The 27,001-nt window shown below is 39.2% G+C and overlaps 1 protein-coding gene and 1 pseudogene across 2 annotated transcripts in view; both read left to right on the forward strand.

The window, feature by feature from the left end:
- Window positions 1-27,001, forward strand: part of PTGFR (prostaglandin F receptor) — a 280,923-nt gene that overhangs the window by 27,885 nt on the left and 226,037 nt on the right. The window lies entirely within an intron of this gene.
- LOC106969733 (mitochondrial nicotinamide adenine dinucleotide transporter SLC25A51-like) lies at window positions 3,604-9,960 on the forward strand (annotated as a pseudogene).

Below are 27,001 nucleotides of genomic sequence, written 5' to 3' on the forward strand. Positions count from 1 at the left end.
GTGATGATCAGTTCACAATCAACCAGTGTCACCAAGTCAACTATTACCCCTTCTTTGCCTACCTAAATTTTTTCAGGTCTTGGTTTAAATATCACTTTTTGGCCCCCTAAACCACTTTGGGTTCCTCTACTCTATGTTCTCAGAGTACCTCCTACTTTTCCATGTGTGAGGCTTATCACAATTCATGGTAAATATTTATTTATTAGCTTCTTAGTCTGTAGACTATTAGTCTCTGTTTTCCCTGATAGATTACCTTTTTAAAAGATTTTATTTTTTAAAGTAATCTCTACCCCATCCCCCAACATGGTGCTCACAGTCACAGCCCTGAGATCAGGAGTCACATGCTCTCAGCCAGCGAGGCGCCCTTCCCTGATAGATTTTTAAGCTACTTGAGGACAGAGGCCTTATCTTGATTGCCATGAAATTCACTTTATTTAGCTTTGAGAGGCATTCAATGTGTACTTGTTGAATGAATAAATCCTTTTTTTCCTATATACTGTTGTTTGACACTAAGGGTCACCACTACTTGACTTTATCTGACAGCACTGATTAGTTTTGCCTATTTTGAACTTCATATAGATGGAATAGAACAGTATGTACCCTTTTGTGTTTGGTTTCTTTTGCTCAATATGTCAGATATACTACTTTCAATCTGTCCACTTTCTACCAGAATTTTAGGATGGCTCCCAAGATTTTTACCCCTGCCTCTGCTATATATGTTCTCCCTAATTCCCCAGACAGAATTTGTGGAATTTTACTCCTGTGATTAGGTCATGTTACATGGCACAGTTGACTTTATCCAGGTGTGCCTGACCTAGACACATAACCATTCAAATGCAGTCAGTCTTCTCTGGGTTGGCATCAACTATCTAGAAAATGGGGACCTCGGTCCTACAACTGCAAGGAAGTGAATTATTCTGACAACAAAAATAAATTTGGAAGTGGACTTTTCCTCAGAGCCCCAGACAAGGTGCCCAACACCTTTATTTCAACCTTGTAGTACTAGGAGTAGAGAACCCAGGCATACTATGCTGGACTTCTGATCTACAAAACTGTGCATTAATAAGTGGTATTTTTAAAAAGCTGTTAAATTTGTGGTAATTTATTACTCAGCAATAGAAAACTAATACAGTCCTCCAACTCTTTACTAGTTTGTAGGCAATAACCTTATAAAACAACTTGCTTCATTATATACACATTTTGTAGTTATTACAAAGGACTCATCAGGAAGTTGTGTTGCTTAAAACTTTTTAAGTTTTGGGGTGCTCGGGTGGCTCAGTCGGTTAAGCTTCTGGCTTTGGCTTCGGCTCATGAGTTCGAGCCCCACGTTGGGCTCTGTGCTGATAGCTCAGAGCCTGAAACCTACTTCAGATTCTGCGTTTCCCTCTCTCTCTGCCCCTCCCCTGCTCATGCTCTGTCTGTCTGTCTCTCTCAAGAATAAATAAACATTAAAAAAATTAAAAAAACAAACTTTTTAAGTTTTAAGAAATTTTATGGATGCTCTCCTAAGATTGTTTTCTGGCTAAGATGAGGTTTCGACTGCACTAACTTTATCAGATACTGAGATGATAGTAGTCTGGTTTTTTTTTTTTTTTCATTCAGGATCAATTGCCAAAAGCTCTGCACTTACCTGGCAATATATAAATGCTAAATTCTAGGTACTCATCAGTGAATTTGAAACTTCGCTCTGACAATTTTTAGTTGTGTGCCACAAACAACTTACCCCCTTTTATTTTATTTTATTTCATTAAAAATATTTTTTTCTAGTGTTTATTTTTGAGAGAAAGGGAAACAGAGCACGAGTTGGGGGAGGGGCAGAGAGAGAGGGAGACACAGAATCTGAAACAGGCTCCAGGCTCTGAGCTGTCAGCACAGAGCACATTGTGGGGCTTGAACTCATGAACCGCAAGATCATGACCTGAGCTGAAGTCAGACACTCAAACGACGGAGCCACCCAGGAGTCCCTTACCTCCTTTTATAAGCCTTAAACTCTTTATTTTAAAAGTGAGCATAAGAGGGGTGCTTGGGGGGCTCAGTCGGTTGAGCATCCGACTTTGGTTCAGGTCATAATCTCACAGCTCCTGATTCGAGCCCCACCTTGGGCTCTGTGCTGACAGCTCAGAGCCTGGAACCTGCTTCATGTTCTGTGTCTACCTCTTTCTCTCTGCCCCTCCCCTGCTCAGGCTGTCTCTCTCTCTCTCTCAAAAACAAATAAACATTAAAAAAATTAAAAAAATAAGCATAAGAATATGTACCTTGAGGGTTGTCTCTGAGGCTTGGAGATGGGTGTTTGTAAAGTGCTACTTTGCTTCTTCACCCTCTCTATTTATCCTTGCTCCTTTATCTCTTTCTTTTTTAAAAGGTAGTTTTATTGAAAGACACTAAAAATAGAGGGAATAGTAAGAATGCTTTTTGGGTTTCATCATTAGTTTCTTTGGTGAATTCACTTGCATAGGCAACTTGGTACCAGAAGAAACACCAAGAAGAAATATTTTCTGCCCTCAGGGGGCTGATCTTCAAAAGGAGTTGGGATAGGCTCACATATATCACTTTCTTATTTTTAAAAAAGTTTTTATTTATTTATTTTGAGAGAGAGGGAGAGAGAGAGAGACAGAGAGAGAGAGAGAATGAATGAATATCCCAAGCAGGCTCCTGCTGTCAGTGTGTAGCCTCATGCAGGGGCTCAGTCTCACTAACTGTGAGATCATGACCTGGGCTGAAATCGAGTTGGACACTCAACCAACTGAGCCACTGAAGCGCCCCATCATTTTCTTATTTTTGTGTTTCCCCAGTATTCTGTTTTTCTGACGACAAGGGCGTGGTTCCTTTAGGAAGTGGGATTGCTCTAGTACATTTTATAAAACCGGTGAAGTAATCTTTCCACTGTGAGTTATCCTTGGAAGGGAGAATGAGAATGGGGGGAAGAGATGTGTATTTTTTCAAGGTAGTGGCACATGAGTGACAGCCCCCACTGCTCATGGTGTGCAGGAATGTTTCTGTAACTGAGTACATAAACAACACTCATGACTAAGTGTGTTGTAGAATGGAAAAATCAATGACTAGACTAGGAAAGAAACTGTCATCATAAACAAATTCCATGACTGGCATTGGTGGCACAGAAGGATCATAGGCTCAGTGTAGGAGTTGGTGAAGATGCTCAAATTATTAAAAAGAATTTACAACAATCAGTTCCAATTCTCCTAATTATTTCCCAGAACATACAGATGAAAGACCTAGTCTGGTATAGTTGCATTTGACTGCTATTGTACAAAATTTTGCAAAGCTTAGGAGATCTTTATTATTATTTTCCAAAAAACTAGTGGAAGTCTAATGCTTCCCTTGGGAATTGTGTTTGACATCTGAATACAGATGTGTGCGTATGTCTTAATTTCCCATCAACACAGATGTTTACTTCACAAAGACAATCACTTTGGATGCTTCCTGGATTCTCACCCAGTTTTTCCACATGAACATTATCTTGTATTATGAAACACAGCAGCTGCTGGTATCTTTTACACTTTTGGAAAATTCTTTAAGTTTTTTTTTTTAAGTGAGGGTTTCCTTAGGAGTGAGAGTTTTGTTTTAGTGTTAGAATCTCTTCTCTTTGAAGGGAATCTAGTTAACTCGTATTGGCTGTGGGGTAGGAAAGAGAGAGTAGAAGTAGAAGTGCAGGATAGGTGGTATTGCTAACAGAGATTGCTGTCATGGTAAAAGGGGGACGAAAATCAAAATAATGAAATATTCTTATTTTGCAACAAAGAGGTTAGACTCCTGTCAATGGACTTGGTTTCCATTATCAAATGACCACAAATTTTATACTATACCTAATCCACAATAAATGAGACACAATTATATTCTGTACTGTGGAGAACTCCCTAAGCTCTAAATCAAGTAAACTGGGAACTCTATAACGAGTCTTAAAGCATTTGACTCAGTGTATGGAATACAGGATTACACTACAGTTTTAAGATATTTTTATCTTTCTAATTTCTCCATTCCTCTCTTTGAATCAACTTAGAGGAAGGGAAATGATCTTCATCTCAAATTCACAGCCTCTTTCAGTGAGTTTTGGTTGACATTGTTGAGAAAGGTTTTTATAAATATTTGGAATAACTTAAATGATTTTTGGAAAATTCATCTAAAGATTGTGCTCCTTTTTCCAATTTGTCAGTTTTCTGGGAACAATTTTTTAGGTTTCTGATATAAAGCTGACTATATGATATATCCGTATGCCAATTGCTCCAAGTGTGAAAAGCAATGTAGATGAGGGCTTGTGGGCTTGCCACCTGTGGGCTGCTGGCGACAGGGCATGGAGCTGGGGGCCTGCTGCAATGGGTTCAGCCCGCTGCAGTGGGTTAAAGAAATCCTTCTTGAGTAAGAAAGATCTTTTATTTTTTTAATGTTTATTCTTGAGGGAGTGCAAGTGGGGGAGGGGCAGAGAGGAGGACAGAGGATCCAAAGCAGGCTCTGCGCTGACAGGCTGACAGCAGCCAGCCCAGTGTGCAGCTGGAACTCACAAACTGCAAGCTGGGAGATCATGACTGGAGCCAAAGTTGGACGCTCAACTGACTGAGCCACGTAGGTGCCCCGAGTAAGAAAGATCTCAAGCAACATGGCGGATTCAGAAGCTCATGAAAAGAGGCTGCCAGTCCTAACATTTTCAAAACAAGATCCATCACCTTATGCTGCAAATGGTGAAATGAAGCATTATTTGTGTGGCTGCTGTGCAGCTTTCATGTAGCAATCCCATTTCCGGTTCAGAAGGTCCTCTCTCGGTAGCAGCTGTGTGGAATCAAAACCTGGGATGCAGTGCTTCAGTTCAGGAGGGATGGCTTTCAAAACTTGTACTGTGGATTCCTTCCCCCTACCGATGCAGAAGACAACTACACTGGCACTTAGGCTTGGTCTGTATGAGGCCTTATCTTGTCGTCTCTGAGAGCATATCACTACGTCTGAGTTTGCAACCGGTAGTGTGGCAGCAGTACTTCCAAGGACAACAGAAGCAATTTTCACTCCATTGGAAAGAGTTCAGACATTGCTTCAAGACCACAAGCATTATAAAACGTTTATGAACACTTGCCAGGCTTTCAAGACACTCAAAAGCCATGGAATTAGAGTATTATGGAGACTTGGTATCCATTCTTTTCCATAATGGATTCAGCAATGTCCTTTTTTTGGTTTGGCTTTTGAGGTTCCATAAAGAACATCTGCCTGCTGCAGTGAATCACAGTGCTTATTGATTTTATGTGCCGAGGTCTGTTGGGTGCCATGTTGGGAATCTTGTTTTTTCCAGTTAATGTTGTAAAAACTTGCATGAAGTCTCAGGCTGGTGGGAAATTTCAGTCTTTTCCCAATGTTTTCCAAAAAATCTGGCTAGAATGGAATAGGAAACTGACAAATCTTTTCAGATGTGCCCACCTGAATTACCATTACCTCATCTCTTGAGGCATAATGAATGCAATTTATGAGTTCTTGTTAAAGATTATATGAAGGAAATAAGTGTCATTTATTAACTGAATAGACCTAAGAATAATGCAGTTTGGCCTTGTCCCTAATTGGCCAAGTATAAGTTGGTGTCATAAGGTCAGGGCACAATGAATTACAGGCAAAGCTGTTTTCCTTAAGCACCAACAAATTCAGAATATAAGGTTCTAATAGGACTGTTATAATAATAAAAAAAAGCAACATAGTACCTGGCAGGGTATGTTGTAATGAGAATTTCTTTTGGTGGAAGACTACAGAAAGACTAAAATTAAGGTTGAAGTTTGAAGTAATAATTAACACAAAATATAGACTTTTCTTGCAATGCTCTCTACACTAGATTAATGGGGAAACTCTTTATATAGCTTGAAGAAAGTTATGGAAGATAATGCTGCCCATTCAGAGAGTGATAAATTATGGAACTCATTATTTCAAGGTTGAATATATCAATATAGTCAAGAAGCCCTAATGAAATTATTGAGGGAAGCAAATGATTTAGGAGAATTCCCAAAGCTTCTGAAGCTGGTAATGTGAAGGATGACCTATAGACTATGACAGGTAGCATTGTCCTGACTTTGATGTTTCCATGCTTCTAAGTGGAGGTAGGAAATGAGACTGAGAAGTAGTATATAGAATGGTTATAATTATAATCAACATTTTTGAAGGAGTGAAGCATGTGGTCTGATCCTCCACTGAAGTGTGTCAAACTTATTAAATCTTGGATTTTGATGGATTTTTCTCTACGTTTAAAGATTGTGTTATTGGGGCGCCTGGGTGGCGCAGTCGGTTAAGCGTCCGACTTCAGCCAGGTCACGATCTCGCGGTCCGTGAGTTTGAGCCCCACGTCAGGCTCTGGGCTGATGTCTCGGAGCCTGGAGCCTGTTTCCGATTCTGTGTCTCCCTCTCTCTCTGCCCCTCCCCCGTTCATGCTCTGTCTCTCTCTGTCCCAAAAATAAATAAAAAAAAAAAGTTGAAAAAAAAATTTAAAGATTGTGTTATTGAAGTTTTCAGAGGAAGTAACCCCATCTGATTCCTTTGTTCTGTGCAGCTTATAGTACTTTATATAGATCCTTGGATAGAAGCCTATTTTTAATACTATTGCTTCTAAACCATTATTGGCTTCTTGCCTGCTTTAGCAATTTTTTTGTTTATTTATTTTTGAGAGAGAGAGAGAGAGAGAGAGAGAGAGAGAGAGAGAGAGAATCAATGGGCAGGGAAGGGGCAGAGAGAGAAGGAGGCACAGAATCCAAAGCAGGCTTCAGGCTCTGAGCTGTCAGCACAGGGCCCTGTGTGGGGCTCAAACCCATGAGCTGTGAGATCATGACCTGAGCTGAAGTCGGATGCTTAACTGACTGAGCTACCCAAGCACCCAGCAATTTTTAAATTTTGGGCCAATGGTGGTTAGAACCCAGTGCTGTCACTACTGTGGAAAAGTTTTGATGGCTGATTCAGTAGTCTTAAAGACAGCTGGACATTGTGAATAGTAATAGCTGAAGTTCTAGGCTGTATTCTGGCCTTGCTCCTTACTATCTGTATTAGCATTCTCCAGAGAGACAGAGCCAATAGGACTGATTTATAGATTGATTGATCTGTCTATCTATCTAGATTTGTTATGAGAAATTGGCTCACCATCTGCCATCTGCAAGCTGGAGACCCAGGGAAGCCAGTGGTGTAGCTCCAAAGGCCTGAGAACTCTAAGAGTCAATGGTATACATCACAGTCCAAAGGCAGGAGAAGACAGAAGTCCCAGCTCAAGCATCCAGGAAGGGGCAAATCCTTCCTTCCTCTGCTTTTTTTCTATTCAGACCCTTCCACACTGGGGAGGGGAATTTACATCACTGAGTCCATCCATTAAAATACTACTCTCATTGGGAAATGTCCCTCATAGACACACCCAGAAATAATGTTTAATCTGGGTGCCTAATGGCCCAATAAAGATGACATAAAATTAACCATCACAGAAGCTGAGTCACGTTAGGAAACTTACTACTGCCTTGTTCAGTTTTTTTTCACTGAAAATGCAGAGATAGCAGCTACTTTGTTATACAATACTAAGGATCAGAGATAGTTTGTTCAAAGTGCCTAACACAAGGTAGGAAATTTCTTTTCAGTAGGATTTTTGAAGAGGGGATCAAACAATGAAAACATTTTTTCTCAGGGGCCCCTGGGTAGCTCAGTCAGTTAAGTGTCTGACTTTGGCTCAGGTCATGATCTCACTGTTCATGAGTTCGACCCCCCATCGAGCTCTCTACTGTCAGCATAGAGCCTGTTCTGGATCTTCTGTCTCCCGCTCTTTCTGCTCCTCCCCTGCTCTCTCTCTTTCAAAAATAAATAAACATTAAAAAATATTTTTGTTCAGAAGCAGCCCATGCTTATTACAGAAAATTTAGGACAAACAGACAAACACAAAGAAGAAGATAAAAATCCCATAATCCTAACACTGTTAATCTTTTAGTGGACAATATTTTCTCATTTATATCTTTGGTGTATGTTAGTGTAAATCTTTCAATAATTAAGTTTTCTTCTAGTGTGTCAATTTTAAGGATTTCACAGCATTTTATTGTTTGGGCACGCTATGCTTCATTTAATTCTTTATTGTGTATGTGTATGTTTTGCTACTAAGATATTCTTGTGTATGCATTTTTGTGCATGTGCATAGTTATTTACTTGGGATAAATTCCTAGAAATAAAATTACTGGGTCAAAAGTTGTGCACCTTTTAAAGGTATTTGATATGACTTGCTTAATTGTCTTGTCAAATGTTGCATCAATAGATGCTGTCACCAGGAATGTATGACAATGACCATTTTTTCCTTACCTTTTCCATATCTGGGATGAAAAAGTGGCATATTATGTGACTTTGCATTTAAAACTTTTAATGAGAGGGGTGCCTAGGTGGTTCAGGTGGTTAAACGTTCGGCTCAGGTCATGATCTCTTGGTTTGTGGGTTCAAACCCTGTGTCGGGTTCTGTGGTGACGGCTCAGAGTCTGGAGCCTGCTTCAGATTCTGTGTCTCCCTCTCTCTTTCTGCTCCTCCCCTGCTTCTGCTCTGTCTCTCTTTCTTAAAACAAACATTAACTTTTTTTTTTTAAAACCATTGAGATTAAAATTTGTTTATTGATCTTATGTGTTGCTTTTTTTTGTTTTGAATTGCCTTTGTATGTCTTTAACATTTTTTTAGAAGACTTTATTTTTTTTAGAGTCATTTTAGGTTCTTAGCAAAATTGGGTGAAAGCTGCTGAGATTTCCCATATATCCTTGCCCCTACACATACATAACCTCCTTAATTATCAACATCACTCACCAGAGTAGTACATTTGTTATAATTGATGAACCTATACCAACATATTGTAATCACCCAAAGTCCATAGTGAACTTAGGGTTCATGCTTGATGTTATATATTCTATAGGTTTGGACAAATGTCTAATGACATGTATTATGTTATAATCATTACAATATCATACAGAGTATATTTTCAGCCCTAAAAATTACTTGTGCTCTACCTATTTATCCTTTCTTTCCTCCTGACCTGTGGCAACCACCGGTCTTTTTACTGTCTCCATAGATTTGACTTTTTCAGAATGTCATATAATTGGAATCATACTTCTTTCACTTAGTAATATCTATTTAAGGTTCCTCAATTTCTTTTCATTGTTTCAAAGATCATTTCTTTTTAGCACTGAATAATATTTCATTGTCTGGATTTCCCATAATTTATTTATCCAATCCCCTACTGAAGGGTATCTTGGTTGCTTCCAATTTTTGGTAATTATAAACAAAGCTGCTATAAACATCTGTGCAGGTTTTTGTGTGGAAGTAAGTTTTCAACTTCTTTTGGTAGATACCCAGGAGTGTGATTGCTGGATTGTATGGTAAGAAAATGTTTGGTTTTGTAAGAAACTGCCAAACTTTTATAGTGATTATACCATTTTGCATTCTCACCAGCTACACATGAGAGTTCTTATTGTTCCATATCCTTGTTGGCATTGGTGTTGTCAGTGTTCTAGATTTTGGCCATTCTAATAGGTGTGTAGTCATATCTCATTGGTTTGAATTTGCATTTTCCTAATGACATATGATGTGGAGCATCTTTCATATACTTATTTGCCATCTCTGTATCTTTTAAAATTTTTTTCTAATGTTTATTTTTGAGAGAGAGAGAAAGAGGGAGAGAGTGATCAGGGGAGGGGCAGAGAGTGAGGGAGACACGGAATCCGAGGCAGGCTCTAGGCTCTGAGCTGTCAGCACGGAGCCCAATGAGAGACTTCAACCCACAAACAGCAAGATCATGCCCTGAGCTGAAGTCAGATGCTTAACCGACTGAGCCACCCAGGTGCCCCTGCCATCTGTATATCTTCTTTGGTGAGGTGTCTGTTAAGGTCTTTGACCCACTTTTTAATCAGGTGACTTATTTTCTTATTGTTGAGTGTTAAAAGATCTTTGGGTTTTGGATAACAGGCTTTTATAAAATGTCTTTTGCGGGGTGCCTGGGTGGCTCAGTTGGTTAAGCGCCCGACTTTGGCTCAGGTCATGATCTCATGGTCCGTGGGTTCGAGCCCCGCGTCGGGCTCTGTGCTGACAGCTCAGAGCCTGGAGCCTGTTTCAGATTCTGTGTCTCCCTCTCTCTGTGACCCTCCCCCGTTCATGCTCTGTCTCTCTCTGTCTCAAAAATAAATAAACGTTAAAAAAAATGTCTTTTGCAAATATTTTCTCCCAATTTGTGGCTCATCTAATTTTCTTGACATTGCCTTTTATAGAGAAAAAAAATTTTAATTTTAATGAAGTCCAGCTCATCAGTTTTTTCTGTCATGTTTCATGCTTTTAGAGTTGCATCTAAATAGTCATCACCATGTCCAAGGTGAGCCCTTGAGGGCAAGAACTGTGTTCTCTGTATTCTACAACTCTGAAATCCCAGTACAAGCACAATGATTGGCATGCAACCAGTGTTGCAAAAATATTCATTAAATCAACAGAAACAAAGTTCTCATGTTGGTAGGTCCAAGGGTACTGTTTATAAAGTATTTTAGGAACAGTGTGGATTAAACAAACATTTGTGAGCTGATCTGGAAATCAAACCTTCAGGTGCAACATGTTTCTGGATGAAAGAATGCTGGGATGTGCATGTTTATTTTCAGCACTAAAATGTTAGTTTTGCTGTCAAATGCTGAAGAAACAATTGTACTCTTCTGAGATTGGCATAATTCCTCCTGGATTCAGTGGAAATCATATGCCCATGGGAGAGAATCTGGCTGCATTTGAATAGAAGATGTTGTAGCAACACTAATAAATTTCAGAGTGAATACAGTTTGTATGTGCAATAGCTTGTTCCCTTAATTCAGAATTTCCTGAGTGACTGAGAGGCTCCAAAGGTAGAGCATATCCCTTGGTCATTTCCGCATAGTGCTAAGCTATTGCCAAGCTCTGACCCTTTAAATGTCTCATACAACACCCAGAGAGTTTGTGAAGCAATGTTATTCAATTTGCTGCATGATTTCACAATATTAATTGCAATTCCTGATATGGGGGGGATATTGAGAATGTGCAGTTGGCTCATAGTCTAATGAAGAACACCTTTAACTTTTTTTCCTCTTGAGCATGAATTTTTCAGCACTGATGCAGCACTAGTGGCTTCAATTTAATCAAACTTTTCCAGGATCCTTCTTGCTGAGGAATGAATCACTGGGTTTTCCGGTGAATTATGGGAGAAACATATGTGTACTTACAAGTTTGTAGTGTGCAATGCAATATGTTGTAAGACAGTCAAGTGAGATTTTTCAGAAGTAGTTTGGTTTCTTTCCTAGATCTCTACAATCTGTCTCCAACATATATTTTGAGTCTTATTTCTTGTTCTCACTTTTGTACTTTGCACTTTAGTGCTCCTCAAAGCATCCTACACAGTGGCTGCATCAAAATTATTTTATAGAAGAGGCTTAAGGTAGGCCATCTGGTTGGAATACAGGACTAGATCTGTACCTTGAAGTTTTATTTGTAGAGCAGGCCCACTATTTACATGTGGAAGAATATGATTTTTGGTCCGAGCTGCCATAATCTCTTGTTGAGATGTTGCAGTACTCTCTCCTAAACTATCTCCTTACTTACATCTTTCCTTTTACAGTCTGTCTCCAGTAGGTCTTTGGAGCCTTGTCTCTTATTCTCACATAGTTGCCCAAGTGGCCTTGTTAAAACAGAAGTCAGATCATGTCACTCCTCTGCAGAAACCCCTCTGATAGCTTCTCATATTCACTCCAAACAAAAGCCAAACTCTTTACAATGGCCAGACAGGACCTATATGACCAGGACTCCTGTTACCTCTCAGTCCTTTACTTACTTCTATTGCTCACTCTGTTCCAACCACACTGGCCTCCTTGTTGTTCTTTGAGCATGCCTAAATGTTCATGGTTTTTATATGTGTTTTCTCATTGTCTGGACTGCTTTTCATCTGGACACCCACATGATACATCTCCCCCTCTGTCATCTGCTTCAACACTTTCCTCACTTGTCCTCTCTCCTGCATTTGACATTGCTTATTTCCTCCCACTTCCCGAAACTATTCTCTTGGCTCCTGGATACTACATCTTCTTGGAATTATTCATACCTGTTTGACCATTCATTTTTGGTCTCTTTCATGGGCTGCTCCTCCCTTGTCTCCCCTTAAACTGCCAGGTGTCCATTTCTAATCCTCTGTAATTCTTGTCACCTATTATTTTTTTTTTGAACAATACTATCCTCTTTGAGGTTTTTATTTTTAAAGTTTTGTTATTTTAATTCCAGTGTAGTTAACATACAGTATTATATTAGTTTCAGCTGTACAATATAGTGATTCAACAATTCAATACATGACTCAATGGTCACCATGGTAAGTGTACTCTTAATCCTACCCACCTCTCCTCTGGCAACGCTATTTGTTCTCCATAGTTAAGAATCTGTTTCTCTATGAGGTTTTGAATTACCGCTTTTATGCTCATAAGCTCCCTAATCGCTTTTTTGAGACCAGCTCTCTCATTTGAGTCAGATGCATAGGTCCTGCTATCTGCTGAATATCTCCATCTAGATGTTTCATGGGTACCTCAAAATCAGCATGTTTAAAGGGAAGCCATATTCTTCATTCAGTGGTTTCTTATGTCCGTGTTTTCTGTTTTTTTAATTTTTAAATGTTTATTTACTTTTGAGAGAGAGTGAGAGTGAGAGTGAGTGAATGGGGGAGAATACAAAGGGGGAGACACAGAATATGAAGTAGTCTCCAGGCTCTGAGCTGTCAGCACAAAACCCTACATGGGGCTTGAACTCACGAACCATGAGATTATGACCTGAGCTGAAGTCAGATGCTTAACTGACTGAGCCACTCAGGCACCCCTGTCCATGTTTCCTATCTCAGTAGGTAGTATCATCCAGGTGGCCAGTTAAAAGTTATTCTTGACTCCTCTCTCCCCTTCCCTCCCACAGCCAATCAAACATCACATTATGCTGACTGTACCTCTCAAATAGTTCTCAGATTTGTTTCTCCCTCTTCACACTTTTTACCTATAATGGGTTGAATGGTGGTCCCCAAAATATATGTTCATATCCAGATCCCTGGAACTTTTGATTGTTACATTATACGGAAAAAAGGGTCTTTACATACATAATTAAATTAACGTTCTTGACATGAGATTATCCTGGATTTTCTGGGTGGACTCCAGATCCAATGACAAAGTGTTCTTATAAAAGAAAGGCAGGAGGAGAAGACATGGACACATGGAGGAGAAGGTGATATGAAGGTGAAGGTGACAGTGGCCAGAGATTGGAGGGATGTGGCCATCAGTCAAAGAAGTCAAGAAATGATGACCACACAAGGCAGGAAGAGGCAAAGAAAGATTTTGAATTTATGGTTTCCAGAAATGTGAGACAGTGAAAGAATACATTTCTGTTGCCTTTAGCCATCCAGTTTGTGGTAAATTATTGTGGCCGCCACAGGAAACTAATATACTACCTTTGCCAGTTCAGATCTTTGTAATCTCTGTTTTAGGATTAGTGTGATAGCTTCCTCATGGTCTGTCTGCCTCCAGTCTTCAGTTGTATTGTTCATTGTGCAGCCAGAGTACTTATAGTCAAGGCTCAATGTGGCCTTGTCCTTTTCATGTTTCAGTGCACCTCTCCCCTGCCCCTATCACATACTCTTCTTTAGCTTTAATGATTGTTTGGTCTGCACCCCTGTGTCTTACTGTTTTTTATCCCATTCATCCTGTAGACCCTCACACTTGGATCAATCCAGCCAACAAGTTTGTCTACTTCTACATTAGACTACTGGAAAAAGTCATATAATTGTGTGGATTTTTTTTTCCTCTGTAAATTGGTAGTCTCAGATCTCAGAATGGCCTTCAAAACTGTTTGATAATATGGACAGCTCCTCATCCTGATGGTTCTCAGTGACTGTTCCAAAACTTCATCATTGCCCTCAAATCTCATCTGCTTTGTTTTGTTTTGTTTTGCTTCTGCCCTGAAATTAATGGATAAACTTGCCTTGCCTTTCCCCATCCTCATCAAGTTTCATAGCGTCATCTCCGCTCTCATCCAGTTTCTGAGAAACACAGATCCTCTCACTCTTGTGCTGGTGATTTTTTATCTATTCTTTAAAAAAAAACGTATCCAGGAATCAAGTTATTTCCTCTTTGATTATATTTTTAGCTCTTTCTATGGGCTCCTTCTCTAGTGCTGATAAACATGTAGATATCTTTCTTGTTTTAAACAAACCAAGTCCTCAACACTTTAGAAATTGAGTAACCTGACTTGATAAAGTGAGAACAACTTTATGGGGATAAACTAAGTTGTCTTAAAAAAAATTAGACCCTCAGTCAAGGCTTTGAAAAGAGCTCTGAACTTTTCTTTTGCGTCTTGTCCATTTTATCCAAAGAGGAAAAGGGAGAGACAAATGAAGGAAACATATTAAGAGTCTGCCAATGTTACCAGCTATTTGCTTATAACTTTTCTTCTCTTGTGGCTGGAAGGAAGGGTAAATGATATTGCTTTCATCAACAACTCCCACCTTTGCAGTCCTGATTTATTCAGCACTCACCCCTACTAGCACCATCTGCCACTATCTACTAATGAGTTTGTAATCTGTCTCTGTCCCAGCTGGGCAGAAAATGTATACTCGATCTTGATCATGTAAGGCATATCAAATCTTTTCTATCTTTATATTCAATAATTTTAATAAAACCCAGAGATTCTTTTTAAAGCATTTGCTGTTATTATTATTATTTAAAGAGAACAAAACAAAACAACAAAACTCAGACTTTCCTCCTTTTCAAGTCTTGGGTTGAATCCCTGTGCTACATGAGTTGGTTACCACCTACAGTTTTGGGGTGTGTGTCCTTGCTCACAGAGAGGGGATCTAGAGAGCAGAGGTACATAGCCAGTGAAAAAGCAGGTAGCAGAGTCCAATTGTTATCTTTTTTTAGGAGTGACCGCATCACATTTACATTTAAATTTTTACTTGGGAAAAAGCCAGTTGAAACTATAAATTATTACACAATACTAATTTTTCTTTCTCTACCCCCTTCTTTTCAGGGTTTTGTGTCACTTTTTTGATTGCCTATCACTGACAGGAAGTTTAGAGCTATGTACTTACTGTTTCCACCAAAACCTGATTCAGTTTTTAAAATAGTTTTTTTTTTTTCCTTTGGATGAATATGATAGAATAATAGTCTTCCCAAAATGTTCTTGTCCTAATGCAGGAACCCATAAATATGCTACCTTACATGGCAAAAGGCACTTTGCAAATGTGATTACGTTATGATCTTGAGTAAAGAGAAATTCTCTTGAATGATCTGGGTGGGCCCAAGGTGATCACAAGGATTCTTGTAAGAAGGAGGCGGAAGATCAGATGAGAGAGCCAAAGAAGGACTTGTGGATGATGGAAGCAGAGGTTAGGGTAAGGCCATTGGTGGAAAGAGCCATGAAACAAAGAAAGAGGAAGCTGGCAAGCAAGTAATTATCCTCTAAAGGTTCCTGAAGGAAAATAGCCCTGCTGATATTCTAATTTTAGCCATGAGCAATCCTTTTAAGTCTTCTCTGGAACTGTGAGATAATACATTCATGATGTTTTAAGCCACTAAGTTTATGGTAATTTGTTAAAGCAGCAATAGGAAACCAAAACACTGGACTTTTAATCAAAAACACAAAATGATTTTCATTTCTTTAAACTAGAACTTAGTGACAAGTTGTTTCAGATCCTATCCAGGGAGCTCTGTCACTTTGAGATGCCATGACAGGCTCACTAAGCAGCTGAAAGTTTACTCACCCAGAAGTCACCATGACTGACTCATTGTCTTTTGGACTTTCTCTTGGACCCCTCTCTTCCCACCTTCTTTACTTCCCTCTATGTTCTCTGGCTACCATCTTGGCCAATCACTTGTTCTGACCTGATCCCAGGTTTATGAGTTACTTTCTTGCTATGACTTAGTTAATAAGCCTTAGAATTCTCAGCTTCTTCTCCACTTAGTTTAAATGTAACAACCTATTCGTCCTTTCTGGCTTAACATTCCTTGCCAATCTCATAAGATGACTGGTTTTATGTATAAATGCCCTGAAACCCTATTGGGATCCACCAATTCAATCACCAGTTTGGGCAGTGTTCAGATGCACATGTTCCTGTTTCAATTTACAGTTGTGCCTGTACATTTGACTGTGTTTGCTTGTCTGTTCATTCATTTGTTAAATAGTAATTTGTTGAATGGCTATTCTGTACCAAAAATTGAGATAGAAACTGGGGATAAATAAAAAAGATATGGTCTGCGTCATCAAGGAGTTAGTTCATAGTCTAATGGGGAAGACAAACATGATTATTAAGTAATGTGTTAAGGGCAAAGATGGAAATATGCATAGGCTGTCACTGATCCCAGAGAAAAGAAATTTTTCTGGGGTAGTGGGAATAGAAGAGAGTTCTGAAAGGAGAATATGCCTCAGCAGAAACTTAAAAATAAGTGGAAGGAATTTTCCAGAGAGTGGCATGGACATGTATATGGAGGAGTGTCTGAATGGACATAGTGACAGGGGCTCAGAATAAGAAAGGACAAATTAAGCAAAAACACGGAGAATTAAGGGAGTGTGCAAAGAGCAACAAGCAGTTGAATCTTATCGGAGTATTGAGTGTGAAGCAGAGAGTTGAAGTAGGGAAGGTTGGGAGAGGTAGTCAGGAGCCATACCTTGGAGGACCGTGCATACTCTGGACTAGCTTTGACCCTAGTATCTGGCTGTCTATGTTTAGAGTGTGTAAGAATTGCCCATTCAAGTCATCAACACTGTTCAAAACCCTGGGGATCAGGAGTGAGCAAGGAGACAAAGTTGCTGCCCTCTTGGAAACCAATGTTGCAGGTGAGACAGATAAAGTGAATAAAATAAGAGGAAGTGTTGAGGCAGTTCTCAAGCCTGGGTGAATGTTCAAAAAAGTCTTCCTTGAAGATATAATTTCTGAGCTGAGTTTTGATGACAGTATTACCTTGGAGCTAGTTTTAAGAAGGGAGATCTCTATCCCCCAACCTCAGAGAATCTTTTCCCTTAGATCTGGAGTAGACCCAAGCATGGTAGGTGAACCTGATGCAGATGGATTCACTGAAGGACACAACTTTTTTGCTTCCATTACATGGATCTCAGATGTTAGACTTTTCTAAATCCTGATTGAGGAGGCTCAAACCATGAATAGCCCCATAACAATGTTGTAACACATGTGATGCTTAAGAAAAACACTATTGCAATAGCTTAATGCTTTTTCTACCCACTTCTAGATGGCTCTTGAATGATTCAGAAGGCAATTTTGAATGGGATATGGTTTGGGAAGCAGTTTTGGAAGTTCCCTTTGAAAGGTTGAGTAATATGAGAACAGGCATCCATAGATGACTAAAGAATAGGCATTGTGGGGTGTCTGGGTGGCTCAGTTGGTTAAGCATCTGACTCTTGGTTTCTGCTCAGGTCACGATCTCATGGTTCGTAGGTTTGAGCCCCATGTCGAGCTCCATGTTGGGCTCTGCACTGACAGTATGGAGCCTGCTTGGGATTCTCTTTCTCTCTTTCTCTCTCCCTCTCTCTCCCTCTCCCTTGCTCCCTTCCTCTCTCCCTCTCTAAATAAATAAATAATAATAAAAAAAAACTTTAAAAAGAATGGGGATTGGAAGCTTCCTTTCCTTAATTCCTTCACTGGTTCCCATCAGCTTCCTGCCCCGATTCTCACTGCTTTCCAAGAAAATAGGGCTCAACTACTTAATCCTTAGGCAGAAATTTGGGCCGAAGATACTTCCAATTCCTGAACAGCACTAAATTCTCTGCAAAACTTCCCAGATGGTAAATGATAGGTAAATTACTTAGGTCTTTTAATTCAAGGAGGCAGGGTACTATAATTGAAACAGCATAAAATTTGAAGTCAATCTTATCAGTGAATATTTACCTACTTTGTACCAGGCACTGTGCTAGGTGCTCAGAAAACAGTAAGATCCTGTGACTAATATCTGGAAGCTCAAAGTCAAATGGAGGAGACAGATAATTTTAATTACAATGTGGTAATGGAAGGATAGCACTCACAGGATACTGTGCAGCAAGAGATGAGACATTTAGCCAAGATGAGTGACGCCTTCAAAGAGATAAGCCCTTAGCTGAAACTTGAAGGTTGGAAAGAAATTAAACCAGAAAGGAAAGTGAGGTTAGGGTACATTTTATTTCCCTCTTTTATAATCTGTGTTTCATTTCTTTTGTGTCTTACCACAGAGTCTCTTTATGGTCTGTACACAGCAGGTTGTGGTCTGATAGAATCACTGTTTACATATCTTCATTAAATTCTTATTTGATTGGAATGAAAAGATCACTTATTTCTGGATTAGATGACCTAAATCAGCCAGTTTACTCAGGGTTTCCTAATGGATCACATTCAAAGAAGAATACATTTACTTACAAGGGCCTTGTCCTTTGAGGCGGTAGCCAATTAGCCCATTAGCTTTCTTTGTTTGATGTCTCATCAGTACACAATTGGTTGTTTGGGTATGCAATATGGGCAGAATGTAGAACCGCAGATGTGGCCTATTTATGGACCAGTCTGACTGTTACAGAATGGTCAGATGGCCTTGCTCAGTTCCGAGAGGATCACAAGCTCTCTGTTTCACCCTTTGTCTACACCACAGTCCCTGTCCTCAGAGCTGTGTCTCTTTTTCTTTTGATGGTTATTAGCATATTTAACAACACCTTTGAGCATCTGATGAAAACCAAGACTATTTAAGAAAATGCACGACATCAGGGGCACCTGGCTGGCTCAGTCAGTTAAGCGTCCGACTCTTGGTTTTGGCTCAGGTCATGATCTTGCGGTTGTGATATTAAGCCCCACAAGGGGTTCCATGCTGAGCTTGGAGCCTGTGTAGGATTCTCTCTTCCCTCTCTCTGCCCCTTTTGTGCATGCTCTGTCTCTCAAAATAAAGGAACATTAAAAAAAAAAAAGAAAATGTATGGGATCAGACAAAAATGATTAATGAGTTCATAGATTTTTCCCACCACCTCCCTGTCTCACAAATAGAATCTTTACTGTAAGTGAAGCAATTTTTTCTCCCCCTCCAAAGATTTCTTTCTGCAGAATAGAAGCTAAGTTGTTCTGCATGATAAAGTTCCTAGAGGAAAAGGGAAGAATGAATAAGTGGAGGAGAAATGCTTTAGGCAATAGAGGGTTGGTGGTGGAGGAATAGTTTTCCCTGAGGGTTTTGAGGAGACAGGTTTTGGAATAACTGCAGAAAGGAGTAAAATGGGCAGAAGAGCAAAAGATATTTTAATAAGTGCTCTTATGCATTGTGAGGTTGAGTGCCTTTGAGTAATTAGAGTAAAATATGGAGTTTCCTAATTATTTTTATTTACTTTTGCCATTGCACGGTGCTTCTTGGATGTAACAGGGTTTGAGAGTAAATCACATTATGGGTATATATGCATCCTCATATGATTCTGTAAATACAGCACTGAGCAAATTGTGGATCACCTATTACCCAAGTCTAAATATAGGTTCTAGATTAAGAATGTCTGCCTTGGGATCTGGATTACTGAAATAATCTGCTAACTCATTTCCCTATCACCACTTTTCTTCTTCTCCCATGTTTTCTCTATACTATAGTCACACTGCTCTTAAAATATAAATTGGATGTCATTTTGTTGCTTAAATCTTTTTAATGGCCTCCCTATTTGCATAAGTGTCATGGGCTGAATTGTGTTCCCTCCAAATTCATATGTTGAATTCCTAGCCCCCAGGACCTCAGAATGTGACTGCATTTGGAAATAGGGTCTTAAAGAAGTAATTAATTAAAATGATACCACTATGAGCCCTAATCCAATATGACTGGTGCCCTTATAAGAAGAGGAGATTAGGTTACAGACAGGTACAGAAGAAAGACAACGTAAAGACACAAGGAGGAGATGGTCATCTACAAGCCAAGGAGAGGGCTTCAGAAGATCCTTGACAACAACCTTGCAGATGCCTTGATCTTGGACTTCTGGCCTCCAGAACGGTGGAATAGTTTCTGTTGTTTAAGCCACCCAGTCTATGGTACTTTGTTATGATGGCCCTGGCAAACCAATGTAGCAAGTAAAATCCAAACATTTTACTATGTCTTACAAAATTTTTTGTAAAATTTGATCTTGTCCAAATTTCCTTGCTTTTTAAACTCTAGTCATCATGGTCTTCTAGAAATTCCTTGATGACAGGACTTAAAAAAATTTACTCTTTTTACTCATTGTTCCCTGTGTCTAAAGTCGTCCCCTCATTACCTTCCCACCCCACCCCTCTGTGTAACTAGCTCATTTTTATTCTTTATCTCTCAGTTTAATTGTTATCTCTGTCTTTATCCTCCTGCCCCAGTTGTTTGTGTGTATGTATGTGTATATATATATATGTATATGTTCATATGTATTTTTAATTTAGTTCTTTGTTTTCTCCATAATAGTTAAAAGTGTTTGCAATTATTTTTATTTTGTTTATATGCCTAGAATGTTGGCCCCATGGAGGCAGAGATTCATTTGGTCTTGTTCATCCTTCTTCCCCCAGACCAAATGCTACCAGTTGGCTTTATTTCTAAATCCAATGGACACTCATACTGCTCACCTTACTTGACCAGTCAGCAGCATCTAACAGAGTAGAATCTCTCCTCCTGGACAAACTCTCTTCCTTGACTTCTGCTGCATCCATGCCTGCTACCAACTCTGTGGCCACTCCTTGACCTCCTTTTCTCCTTTCTCCTCATCTTCTCCTGGCTTTCAAAAGTAGGAATTATTTAAGACTTATCCTAGATGTCCCCTTATTGTCGACTCTCTAGTTTTTCCAAAATACAAATGAATCACTGCCCATGTTAATATCTGTAGCTTAGATTTTGTTGAAGTTTAAGATGCTGGAGGAACATAAACTTCAAAATACCCAAGTCAGAATTTATAATATTCTTTTCAAAGCCTGCTTCTCTTGCAGATTTTGTTGCACTGGAGACTGGCACCACTATCCAACCAGCTGTGGAAATTACCTCACTCCTGTTTCCAGTCTATGATTAAAACATTTTTGATGTTGCTGCCTAAATATCCCTAATGTTTTCCCACATATCTCTCTATCCCTGCTACTCTTGCCAGGTCCAAGTGACCATGATCTCTTTCCTGCACCATTATTGCAATAGTCTCCTACTGGTCTCCTGGTATTAACTCTTGCTTGTGTCCTGTCTATTCTCCAATCCTACATCTGCTTCATCCTGAGCCTCTTCCGTTGATCTCCCTTTCAGTCATACCTATTTTCATTTGGTTCCTGAAGTGGATCATGTTCCCTCTTTCCTCAGGACCTTTCTGCTCTTTGCTCCCATTCTTCTGCCCACCCCACATTCCACACCCCATCTCATACTACTTCATTTAGATCACTTCAACATGTCCTTCAGATCTTTGCTCATCAGGTCTACTTCCTAAGTTTACTCTCAATGACTGAATGCAGGTTGTAGTGATATTTGGGTGATTAGAGAAAGCACCTATACTCGTTAGGCTAAGGGTAGAATATTATGCACCAACAAATAACCTCAAATCTCAGAGGCTTAACAGAATAAAAGTATATTCTCCTTCCTGCTGCATTTCCAGCATAGACTACCAGAGGGAGCTCTGCTTTCCATAGTCACTCAAGAACCCAGGCTGATGTAGGCTCCATTGACATATGCTCCATGATCCCTCTGTCAGAAGGGAATGTGGGGGCATGTGTCATGACTCTTAAAATTTTAGCCTAGAAATGTCACCGGTACCTTCTATTCATATTTCATTGGCCAAAGCAAGTCATATGGGCATATCTAATTTCAAAGGAGATAGAGAATATAATCCTACCATGTACTTGGAAAAAAGAAAGCTGGGAATATTTTGTGAACAGCATAATGACTACTGTGGCAACAGTCCAGGGACACAGAAAGAAGCTTCTATGAGTCAAGGTTGTTGTTGTTTTTTATTTTTTCAATATGTGAAGTTTATTGTCAAATTGGTTTCCATACAACACCCAGTGCTCATCCCAAAAGGTGCCCTCCTCAATACCCATCACCCACCCTCCCCTCCCTCCCACCCCCCATCAACCCTCAGTTTGTTCTCATTTTTTTAAGAGTCTCTTAAGGTTGGTTTTTTAAAATTTTTGTTTTTGTTTTGTTTTGTTTCCCTCCTCCCCACCAAACTCTGGTCAGTCTATCTAGACTTTAAGTTCTATAAGGGCAGGGGCTGTATTTTGGTCCTTTTTGTATTCTGGTGCAGAATGTCTGATATGTAGCAGGCAGTCACTAAACATTTATTGCCCAAGTGACCAAATGAATAAATAAGAGCATTTAGTGATTGATTATTATGTTAAGTACTTCTCAGATATTACCTCCTTTAATCCTATGTTAGCCTCAAGGCTGGTTTTATTTTTTATTTTTTTTATTATTATTTTTTTAACATTTATTTATTTTGGGGACAGAGAGAGACAGAGCATGAACGGGGGAAGGGCAGAGAGAGAGGGAGACACAGAATCGGAAGCAGGCTCCAGGCTCTGAGCCATCAGCCCAGAGCCCGACGCGGGGCTCGAACTCACAGACCGTGAGATCGTGACCTGAGCTGAAGTCGGATGCTTAACCGACTGAGCCACCCAGGTGCCCCTGGTTTTATTTTTTAAATAGATATGCAGAAAGTAATTTTTCCAAGAACATACACACAGTCTCAATAATTAGTGTATTCTCTTAATTTGGAAGGAAAAAGCCAGTGATCAAGTGTCTTGTCCTCTTCTACTCCTTTCATTGTATGCTTTGAATCAGGCATTTTGTAAGGACAGGATATTATCCAGAATTCCTGCCACCTTTATTTTCTGCTTTATTTATGGATTTTCTATACAATCCAAAGATATTTTTAAGCTATTTACTATTATTTATTATTTGGCTAAAAAATTTTTCAAACATAGCTTTGCCTTTTTCTGATTGATAAGATTTGAACTGATCCCTTTTTCATAAAGATGGCTTCCATTTGAATTGGAAATGTAATCCAGATTCTAAAAGTAACAAGTTAAAATGAACATTGTTTTTCTGGCTCCAGAAATCAGGGTTAAAAGAAGGAAATATGAGAAGTACAAATTTTCTGAAATTTTATTGAACAATATTTATTGTTGTTATTAAATGGGCTTCCCTCAGACATTTCCAAGTTGAAACCATCAAGAACAGAGTGAATGGCTAGAGACTCGGAGATGGTAGAGGTTTAAACCCTTTGCCAGCCAAGTGTTTTCCTAGCCCAGAGCCTAAATGGGGCCAGCATGCAGGAGCCTCCTAACCTTCAGTTCCTTCGTAAAATACTTTTGTGTTCTTTGGTAAATATGTTCAAGGAAGAGACTCTAGCCCTTGAGTCATGTGTTAACTTGCTACCTCATGGCACCTATGTGTTGGTCAGTTTGTCTGCTCTCTTAAATTAACTGAAAGACAAAAGTCCTGATGGTTGCTGACTGGATTGGCAGTTATTGAACCCCTCTCCCCAAATGGGGTCTCATTTCATCACCTAATTCCAGTGGTGTGTTGATAGCCTTGCTGCTAGGTGGTTACTGCACCTTAGCAAATCTTAAAGCTCAGCAGAAAACAATCTAATCAAGACAAAGGGGATAAATATGTTGTTCTTCTATTTGTCTTGCCCCCAAAGACCACAATTAAGGGATTATAAAATAGGCTCTTTGGAAATAGACTGATCTTCTAAATAGAACTACTGCTGAGCAATACAGTGCAATAAGAAAATCCAGCTGCACTGTCATTCTAGATGTCCAATTTGTTCTCAGGATGAAAGATTTGGTTGTTAGTTTTCAACTTGAGAGTGTCTTTAGAATTTTGCTCCTGATGGGCACAAACTGATTCCCATTACTATTATATGGACTCTCAGTATTATGTGGTACATTCATCTATTGGTAGTGGATAGAGTTCTTTTAGTTCCTGGTATTTATCGGTGTTAGGGGTATTTGATTAGACTGAAGATAAGTTAGTATCTCCTTGTATTATAATAAACTGCCTCCTTGTTTGCCTTTCCCATCTGATTGGGTGATCTTTGAGGACAAGAACAGTATCTTCTGCGTTTTTCAGTTGATTTTAAATTGCAACTTGAAATGTTTCATGCAGCTGGTACTGTTGCTTGGGTAACAATGATGCAGTGGGTTTGGGTATTCACCTAATCAGAAATACTGGATTTACTTGTAAGAGGCCTTTTTCCTGGCCTGTTTGCCACATCATTCATCATACTGCATAACTGGGCCTTAGACCATTGACACCTTGGCTATTGGGCTTTTCTCAGATGTGTTGGGGGGTGTCATCATTGTCATGATCTTTGTAACCTCCTCCCTCTGACTGTTCCTAATCTCCTGTGGGTTCTGAGTACATGTTTGATGAATGAACAAGTGAGGGTGTGTGAACACCTCAAATACCTCTTGTTCTGGTGTTTCAAATTTCTGGTCACTACAGTCTCACCTTTGGGATTTAGGCAATATCTAAGAAGAACTAAATGAAAGTCCCTTACCTGAGAGAGACATTACTGTCATTCATATTAGCAGAGGTCAAAGTGATATAACTTGGGACAGAAACAATTTAATGGAAGAAGGAAAGATGGGGCATTAGAAAGGCCCAAACAAGGGGCCCTTCCTCAGGATGCCAGACTGGAATGGACTGCTGGTGGGGTCTCTGGGTGATCAGGGACCAGTATGAGGATACTAAGCACTGGGAAAGTACAAGATATTATGGAAAAAGGGAGCATTGAAAATGAGGGGAGGGGGTTGCCAAAGACCCATTACTGCTGTAAGGTTGTATGCAGGGAGCCCTGTTTATTTGGCATACAGCAAAGCTTGTGTCTAAGGAGATTTCATAGGGAAAAGGAACTTATCAAATGTAGGGTCACTCAGTGGCCTATGTGAGTCCCAACTGCCTAACTTATTCCTTATTTTAAAAATACTTATAAAACAGGATCAGGGTCATTTTGGAAATAATGAATCAAGCAAAAAAACAAAACAGAAAATAACCCCACTAGTTAATTATTAGCTTACTGGACACTCATAAACTAAAAGCTTGTTTGTTTTACTGAATGTGGAACAGAATTGAAAACAATAACTCACACATAGCACTTTATAGTTTATAAAATACCTTCATGTACTAAATCTTTTAGTATTCCAATAAAGCAGGTAGGTCAGTTGTTATCTCCCATTTACATATAGGGATGCTGAGTTTTGGAACAGTTGCTTGATGTTTATGCAGCTAGTAAGTGGTGGATGTTAAGACAGAGCCCAGGCCCTCCTGACCTGAGATCTGTGTGTTCTTCTGTGCCAAACTTCCTTGAACCACATTTCCCAGGATAGCGGCTCAGGCTTAATTGTCCAGGGCCTTCCCTTGCCTGGCTGTCCTAACCTAAACTTTTCCAGGATTACTTCTTAAATTCAATTTTGACCTTGATAAAGTTTATTGTTTTAAGTAAAGGTGGTGAAAGTTTGAGCTGATGGTAAGTAAACTGTGGTTTTTATTTCTCAAATCTGAGGTTTATTAAGGTTTACCTGGCTATAGCTGAGGTTGTGATGTTTACACAGTGTTTTAGTGTGGGGACAGAAACAGATATAGTGCTGAGAGGTATTTATGCAGCTTGCAGACATTTGATGTCTATTGTTGTCTTGACCATGTTGTACTTCTTCAGTTCTTGTATTCTCAGGAAGGGAAGTTACTCGGGGAAGCAGGTGTTCTAGAGAACTCCACAAATCATGTGGGTGGCCCTCACCACCACCCCAATATAGGGTCAGCTCTGCTTACTTCAAGTAATTATCATTATTAATCACTAATAATAGGTACAACTTATTGAGTGCCATCTCTGTGCCAGGCACAGTGCTAAATACCATATAGATGTTATCTCTAATACTGAAAAACCATTATATGAAGTAGATTTTGTGATTTATGTTTTATTGGTAATGGAATCATAGAGTTTAACTTATACAGGTCCTAAAATTAAGTCACTTTAGACCTGGTCATTTTCACTCTTGCGTCTAAAATGTTAGTGTGAAGGGAGGAGAGAAAATGGTGGAGCAGCATGGAGATCGTCAGCTTGTCTTGTCCCCGAAACACAGCTATATCAGCACCAAACCATTCTGCATGCCTAGGAAATTGATCTGAGGATTAACATAACAGTCTGCAACTTGAGCCACAGAACTTGGCAGAAAGGAAAAAATTTATTTTTCTTTTTTTCTTACATTAAAAAAATTTTAATTACTTTTAACTTTATTTTTACTTAATTTTTTAATTTTTTTATTCGATTTCATTTTTTAATTTCATTTTATTCTATTTTATTGTATAAATTTTTTTCTTACATTTTTTTTCTTTCTCTTCTTTCCCTGTTTTCTTTATTCTACTCAAGCTTCTTTCAACAAGCAGACCAGAACACACCTAGGGATCTAGCTTCCTTTATTTGATTTTTGTCTTATTTTTAATTTTTAATTTTTTTTAACTTAAAAATTTTTATTTTATTATTTTTTTTTCTTCCTCCAAATGACAAAATGAAGTAATTCACCCCAAAGGAAAGAACAAGAAAAAATGACAGCTAGGGGGGTTGATCAACACAAATAATAAGCAAGATATTTGAAATAGAATTAAGAACCACGACAATAAGAATACTAGTTTGGGTTGGAAAAAAGCATAGAATCCCTTTCTGCAGAGATAAAAAATAAAAGAAAATCTAGTCAGGGCGAAATTAAAAATGCTATAACCGAGATGCAATCTTGGATGGCTGCCATGACAGCAAGAATGGACGAAGCAGAGCAGCGAATCAGAGATATAGACAATTATGGAGACTAATGAAGCAGAAAAAAAAAGAGGGAAACAAAGGCAAGAGAGCACGATACAAGATTTAGAGAACTCAGTGACTTATTAAAAGGAATAACATCTGAATCATAGGAGTCCCAGAAGATGAAGAGAGAGAAAAAGGGGCAGAAGGTTTATGTGAGCAAATTATAATGGAAAACTTTCCTAATATGGGGAAGGACACAGACATAAAAATCCAA

This window comes from Acinonyx jubatus, chromosome C1 (assembly GCF_027475565.1).
Source record: "Acinonyx jubatus isolate Ajub_Pintada_27869175 chromosome C1, VMU_Ajub_asm_v1.0, whole genome shotgun sequence".
In the NCBI taxonomy this organism is placed as follows: Eukaryota; Metazoa; Chordata; class Mammalia; order Carnivora; family Felidae; genus Acinonyx; species Acinonyx jubatus.